Raw genomic sequence first — 7,237 nt, forward strand, 5'->3', positions numbered from 1 at the left:
GGTCCGATCACTAAGCCAGTTATGAATCCACCTATCAGTTGCCTGGTCCATTCCATACTTAGTCATTTTTTGTAATAAGGATTGTGTGAGATACTTTGTCAACTGCTTTGCTGAAGTCAAGATATACTATATCTACAGCATTTCCCTGATCCACCCAGTCAGTGATTCTGTCATAGAAGGAAATTAAGTTAGTCTGACATGACTTATTAGTTACAAACCCATGCTGACTCTGTTTAATCACTTCATTCTTATCCAGGTACTAAGGCTCTCTTCATACGTCCATATAAAACCGGTACCAGGAAAAAACAGCACCATGTCATCAGTGTGCCATCAGTTCTCTAATACTTTGCAGTGTTAATCACATACAGCACACAGATTCCTCTGTTTTTCCTGGACCCATAGACTTGTGTTGGCCCTCGACGGTAAAAAAAAAACAAGCATGTCTGTGTAGCTTACATGGACACATGGTCTGTGTAAAACACAGACATGCACAGCAGCATAGATTAATTATAATTGGTACGTGTATCATCCATGAAAAAGATGGATACCACACATACTGCAAACATTTGTGAAGAGGGACTGATGTAGACAAAGAGACCCTGATGTGTCACTTACTCCGCTGCTTGCTGTAGTTTTCATAAAATTACTGTTTTATCAGCAGGAAATTATCACTAGAGGACTAGTAAACCTGCTGACAGAAATCCTGCCTACACCACTGATTGGCAGCTTTCTGCCTATGCACAGTGTTCACAGAAAGCAGCCAATCAGTGGTGTGGATGGGATTATACAGAGCTTAGTATTCAGAAAGCTAGAAGATCTGCAGAAGAGAAAACGTTATCAAAATCGCAGAAAACCATAAAGTAAGGGACACATTGCTGGAGTCAGGGACCTACATAACCATCTGCTATCAGATGGAATAACAAAAACCTAATGACAGATTTTCTTTAATGTAACTGATCTGGGGTCATTTAACAAATGTGGTTGGCATGACTAAATATAACTTTATTCCATGAAGAAGTTATATAATTAAATTGCTTTAGTGTTTCTTTATACTGTACATGGCTGCTGATAATATTACACATGATGTATACACAAAAAACACCGAATCCACTATCAAATGTGTTTTGAGCATCTATACATAGACACCTGCTTATCCACTTTTCTGATAAATGTGATCCTCAAAAATGTCTATGGTTGTGTGCTTCTATATTAACGCACTAACGCTCGTTGTGCATCCATTTATATGTGTCTTTCATCTGCACGTGTAAAGAGTATAACGATGACTAATGGTTACTATGATTGTCCGTCCCCATAGTAATTGTACATTCTTGGTGCTGCTGATTTTTAGGACCATAGAAAACATAGGATCAGCTGGCAAACAAGTTTTTGCTCTTTTGTCAGCTGATTGCTGACATGTTTGCACAGATCAATGATCAGGAAGGAACACTCCCATAAACCTTTGTTCAGCAGATCATCAGCCCACCGGAAAGAATCATGGACATATGACAGCTAGGAGCACTATCTCCATTATGCACCATCGGGCCGAGAACACACAGTTTTGTCATTAAGAAGTTACTTGTGATGATGCTCATCTTGCAGCCAACAATAGACTCAGGTTGAAATCTAACCGTGTAGATATTAGTTCTTCCCATGGGAAGCATCAAGGTATCATTGTATAATAATAATAATTCTCAACTAACATTATATTAGCAAGATTATTGGCTGCCACATCTCAACTTTCCTCTAAAATGAACTTTAACTCTATTTTATGAGTATTTCTAGGAATAAAAACATCCTGCTTATCCCACTCTTGGAATATGCCAAAGGCATCAACTAGTCGTATGGCACAGAGCCCGATTGCCTCCATCACCAAGGTATGTGTAAAGATTAGGTCATTTTGCTAGAGAAGTGATGCTTTGGATGCTACCATTAGGAGATTTACACCGGAAGCCTGCCGGGGAAGCTGACAGTTGATTTTTTTGATATTTATGCTGTAATGAAGCCTGGCTTGTAAGGTCTCCGAGGAGATGCTTTCTGTCCAGTTCCTAAACTCCTTACAGCTCATCTGACTCCGTCTGCTGGCACAATATGTTCTGGAGACGTCACAATTCAATCGCCTGTTATCTAGTTTCTTTATTTTATTGTCCCTCGCTTATATAGATCCAACATACTCTATCGACCTGTACAAAGATCATCAACATTTACATCAGCCCGTGTCCCAAGTGGCGCGCAAAATCTTATTTCCCTTACAGGTGTGCACACACAGATATATGCTAGGACCACTTTCATCATGTTTTGGAGTCTTACAAGAAGCTGAAGTAGGCTCTTGTCACAATTCGTCTTGAAATGTCTGTCTATAGTATCACTTGGAAGCCCCCAAAGTACATGTCAAACATACCCATGACCTCTCATTAATTCAACAGACGCCATAAAAATGTCCACTGATTGAAAAAGAAAAAAAAGACTTCCCCAAGGTACTTTCAGGTCTTTGTTTTCGGGACAGGTGGGGGTCCCAGTGTTAGAATTTCATAGGTCTACAAGTTATCACCTATTCTTTGTTTAGGGCTGGTGTAGATGGCCATAGATTCTCTCATCCAAGAAATCAGAGTGTGAGCAGATTTTCTTGGACGGGGAGTAGATAGAGAAAAAAATGTCTCCATTCTGTGTGTGTGCGGAAATCGGACCTCACTCAAATGTCATCCGAGTGCAGTCCGGTGTTTTCCATGCACTTATTGACTTGCGATCTGAGTGCGATCCGAATACCTGATCAAACTTGGGCATGCTGCAATTATTTCATCGGACAGTCCATGTCCAAGGAAAAAATTGGACATGTGCACAGCCCCATAAAATAACACTGGACCAAAAATATGCTCATTTGCACCTGCCCTTCATTATGGAAATAGCCATTCAGCTCTCTTTGGATTTGAACAGCAAACACTCATAGGTGCACAGCTTGTTTAGTGGGTGGTAGGAAATAATTTCTGTCTCATGCAGAAGAACGTTGTACATTATAATAACTCAGGAAGCCTTCTACACATGCCGAACAGACATTGCTTTATTGGAATGAGAATTCTGTCAGACATTATAGTAGGGTAATGATTCATTGTTAGAGCCTCTACCACTATTTAGACACCACTGAATGCTACAGATAAGCACGTCAGGGCAGCCGTGAGTGGATCACCCAGACACCGGCTTCCTTCCTGCACTTTTGAGTACAATGGACACAGACTTTTGTAGAAAGGGCATGAAACCATGGGATTAGATGCCACAGATAAATAAGCTTTATTGTTTTGTCTCATATTATTATGCACTGTATGAACACCATTCGCAGCTCATAAACACCAATGTAACATTAGGTAGCGGAAAACAAGAATTCTGACTATTAGGGCTCATACTCACTTGCGAGAGACTCGTGCAATTATCGGGCGAGTCTCTCGCATGAAAACCTGGCACTGCCGCCGGCACACGGACCGGAGCGTGTGGCTACATGTATTTCTATCCAGCCGCACGCTCTGGTCCGAGTGCCGGCGGCAGTGCCAGGTTTTCATGCGAGAGACTCGCACCAGAATTGTGCGAGTCTCTCGCAACTGAGTATGAGCCCTTAGCATAATAAAGGTGTAAGAAGATGAGCCGGGACAGAGTCAGCAGTTTCCGGTGCACTTTGGGGCCGGAACTATCAGGACTGTTACCAGTGTTGCCAGGGGAAGGTTCTTTCTTGGAGGGGAGGACCTTTGCACTGGACAGCAGGGGGCATGGGGGGAGATAAAAGGGACTGAGTGTGGGAATGGGGGAGAAGGTGACAGGAGAACAAGGAGAAGGTTGACTCCCTCCCCACTATTCCAACTGCTAACTCCAAATCATCCATCCCCCAGCATTCTGAATTGCAAACTGACTATGTCCCTACTGAACTGTCCTCGGACCCTTCCTTGCAGGACGGCTCGTTCCCGACGTCAGTGAGAGACAATCTGACTTGCTCCGTTCCTAGAGACTACTTCAGAGGATCGCACGCTGCCGCGGCCTGCGAGCGTGCATGCGGTTCATGTTCGGCGCCATTCCAGAGGAATCAACATATAGGACTGTTTCTATGTTCCAGAGTACTCAAGCCAAGCGGACCGGATACATCGGCACAGTCAGGAGATGGTGCTTTTCGTTCCTCCGTAACAGAGCCAGAGACATTGTCCACAATCTATGACATTGGTGGGAGATATTACAGCCTTTCCCCAACAAGAACTGCAAGCGATAAGTTATCTTTTTCGTACACCTTTTTCTCAAATATTGTGTTTGTGTGCAAATCTTGTTGCTGCTGGTACTGATCTCGTCTCCCTGCATGGAGTATTTCTTGTATGATAATAACCTGTTCTAGTAAATCCTGTTAACCCATTCTCTGCCTCCGGCTCTTCACTGCATCCAACAAATCTCACTTCCAGTACCTCTTACAAATGCACAACTTCCTGCTTCCGAGTTGTCACAGTTTAGCAATTTCATGAATTTATAGATTGTTTCTCTAATCTTCACTTGTTTAGAAATGTTATACCCATGATCCTAAGTCAAAAAGGCAATAGTCACTTCGATAAACATATCCCAAACAGAAATCATCACGGATGGTGCCGTGAGGATCCAAGAAGTGAAACACAATGATATTGATAAAAATGTAAATTTTTATTGATTACTGATTAAAAATAACATAAATTATGTTAAAAAGACAGGACTAATGGTCTCCAACAAGGGGGGTAAGGAAAAGACCAGCAAAAAGGTATATGGTATCTCCACAGTGTGCAAACAGCTATTTCAAGTATATCCAAAATTCAAAAAGAATCAAAAAGAATCCCTCCAAAGCCAGAAAAAAGCAAAGTATTTGAGGCCTATGTTCCAACAGCAGTTACAAAGAACTTGCCAAAATTGGGTGCTGTGAGCACTACAAAAAGAAAAGAAAAATTGGCCTAGTATGAAGGATGGCTAGGGAGGGAAATAATAAGCAGGAGTTATATCCAAAAAAGGGGCACAGCATGAATTAATGACATGGATGAAAATAATGCAATTATGGTGATAAGATTTTACCTGTCGCTGACCACTATAAAATGAGGCCTATGAAATGACCGAAAGCTGGCGAACCTAGTTCCCCCACCGCCGCCCCATAATATAATTTATGTTATTTTTAATCAGTAATCAATAAAAATTTACATTTTTATCAATATCATTGTTTTTCACTTCTTGGATCCTCACGGCACCTTCCGTGATGATATCTGTTTGGGATTTGTTTAGAAATGTGCTGTATTTGGGCTGTAATTAGTAAGGCCATAACATTGTTGGTTTTCATAAGAGGTTAAAGCTAGCCATACACATCAGATAGCCATCCGTCAAATGTTTGCTTGACACAAAGCAAAGTCTTTCTTCAACCATTAAAATGCAAGCAAGGAAAAATACATACGCAAGTCTTGGTCTGTGAATTATTATATATTACGATTTGCTTATATTGCGCCATCATATTCCACAGTGCTTTACAGACATTATCATCACTGTCCCCATTGGAGCTCACAATCCAATTTCCCTATCAGTATGTCTTTGCATGGGTTTCCTCCTACACTCCAATCTCCAGTTGTTGTCATTGGTGGGTTTTGAACCCAGGACCGCAGTGGTGAAAAGTAACAGCGCTAATCACTGATCAGAATGGGAGAAGAATGACTGTTAATACAGTTGCTGTGCTCCCCATACTGCACACATACAGTGGGGAAAAAAGTATTTAGTCAGCCACCAATTGTGCAAGTTCTCCCACTTAAAAAGATGAGAGAGGCCTGTAATTGACATGATAGGTAGACCACAACTATGAGAGTCAAAATGAGAAAACAAATCCAGAAAACCAACTTGTCTGGTTTCGTAGGATTTATTTTTCAAATTATGGTGGAAAATAAGTATTTGGTCACCTAAAAACATGCACAATTTCTGGCTCTGACAGATCTGTAACTTCTTCTTTAAGAGGCTCCTCTGTCCTCCACTCATTACCTGTAGTAATGGCACCTGTTTGAACTTGTTATCAGTATAAAAGACACCTGTCCACAACCTTAAACAGTCATACTCCAAACTTCACTATGGTGAAGACCAAACTGTCGAAGGACACCAGAAACAAAATTGTAGCCCTGCACCAGTCTGGGAAGACTGAATCTGCAATACGCAAGCACCTTGGTGTGATGAAATCAACTGTGTGAGCAATAATAAGAAAATGGAAGACATACAAGACCAATGATAATCTCCGGCGATCTGGGGCTTCACGCAAGATCTCAACCCGTGGGGTCAAAATGATCACAAGAACGGTGAGCAAAAATCCCAGAACAACATGGGGGGGACCTAGTGAATGACCTGCATAGAGCTGGGACCACAGTAACAAAGGCTACCATCAGTAACACACTACGCCACCAGGGACTCAGATCCTGCAGTGCCAGACCTGTCTCCCTGCTTAAGCCAGTACATGTCTGGGTCTGTCTGAAGTTTGCTAGAGAGCATTTGGATTATCCAGAAGAATATTAGGAGAATGTCATATGGTCTGATGAAACCAAAGTTTGGTAGAAACAAAACTCGTCGTGTTTGGAGAAGACAGAATGCTGAGTTGCATCCAAAAAACACCATACTTACTGTGAAGCATGGGGGTGGCAACATCATGTTTTGGGGCTGTTTCTCTGCAGATGGACCAGGACAACTGATCCGTGAAAAAATGAATGGGGTCATGTATCCTGAGCTTCTGAGTGCAAACCTCCTTCCATCAGCAAGGGCATTAAAGATGAAACGTGGATGGGTCTTTCAGCATGATAATGATCCCAAGCACACCGCCAGGGCAATGAAGGAGTGGCTTCGTAAGAAGCATATGAAGGTCTTGGAGTGGCCTAGCCAGTCTCCAGATCTCAACTCCATAGAAAAACTTTGAAGGGATTTGAAAGTCCGTGCTACCCAGCAACAGGCCTAAAACATCACATCACTGCTCTAGAGGAGATCTGCATGGAGGAATGGGCCAACTTACCACCAACAGTGTGTGCCAACCTTGTGAAGACTTACAGAAGACGTTTGACCTCTGTCATTGCCAACAAAGGATATATAACAAAATATTGAGATAAACTTCTGTTAATGAACAAATACTTATTTTCCACCATAATTTGAAAAATAAATCTTGCTAAATCAGACAAGGTGATTTTCTGGATTTGTTTTCTCATTTTGACTCTCATAGTTGTGGTCTACCTACGATGTCAAT

At 41.8% G+C, this 7,237-nt stretch overlaps 1 long non-coding RNA gene across 1 annotated transcript; it reads left to right on the forward strand.

The window, feature by feature from the left end:
- Positions 1-1,228: 1,228 nt before the first annotated feature.
- LOC141056739 (uncharacterized) lies at positions 1,229-4,381 on the forward strand. The gene is made up of 2 exons (XR_012221918.1): positions 1,229-1,874; positions 3,933-4,381. It is a non-coding gene; the product is annotated as an uncharacterized lncRNA (long non-coding RNA).
- The last annotated feature ends 2,856 nt before the right edge of the window (positions 4,382-7,237 follow it).

The sequence above is a fragment of the Dendrobates tinctorius genome, unplaced genomic scaffold, assembly GCF_039654945.1.
Source record: "Dendrobates tinctorius isolate UK_male_01 unplaced genomic scaffold, ASM3965494v1 ptg000199l, whole genome shotgun sequence".
Taxonomy (NCBI): domain Eukaryota; kingdom Metazoa; phylum Chordata; class Amphibia; order Anura; family Dendrobatidae; genus Dendrobates; species Dendrobates tinctorius.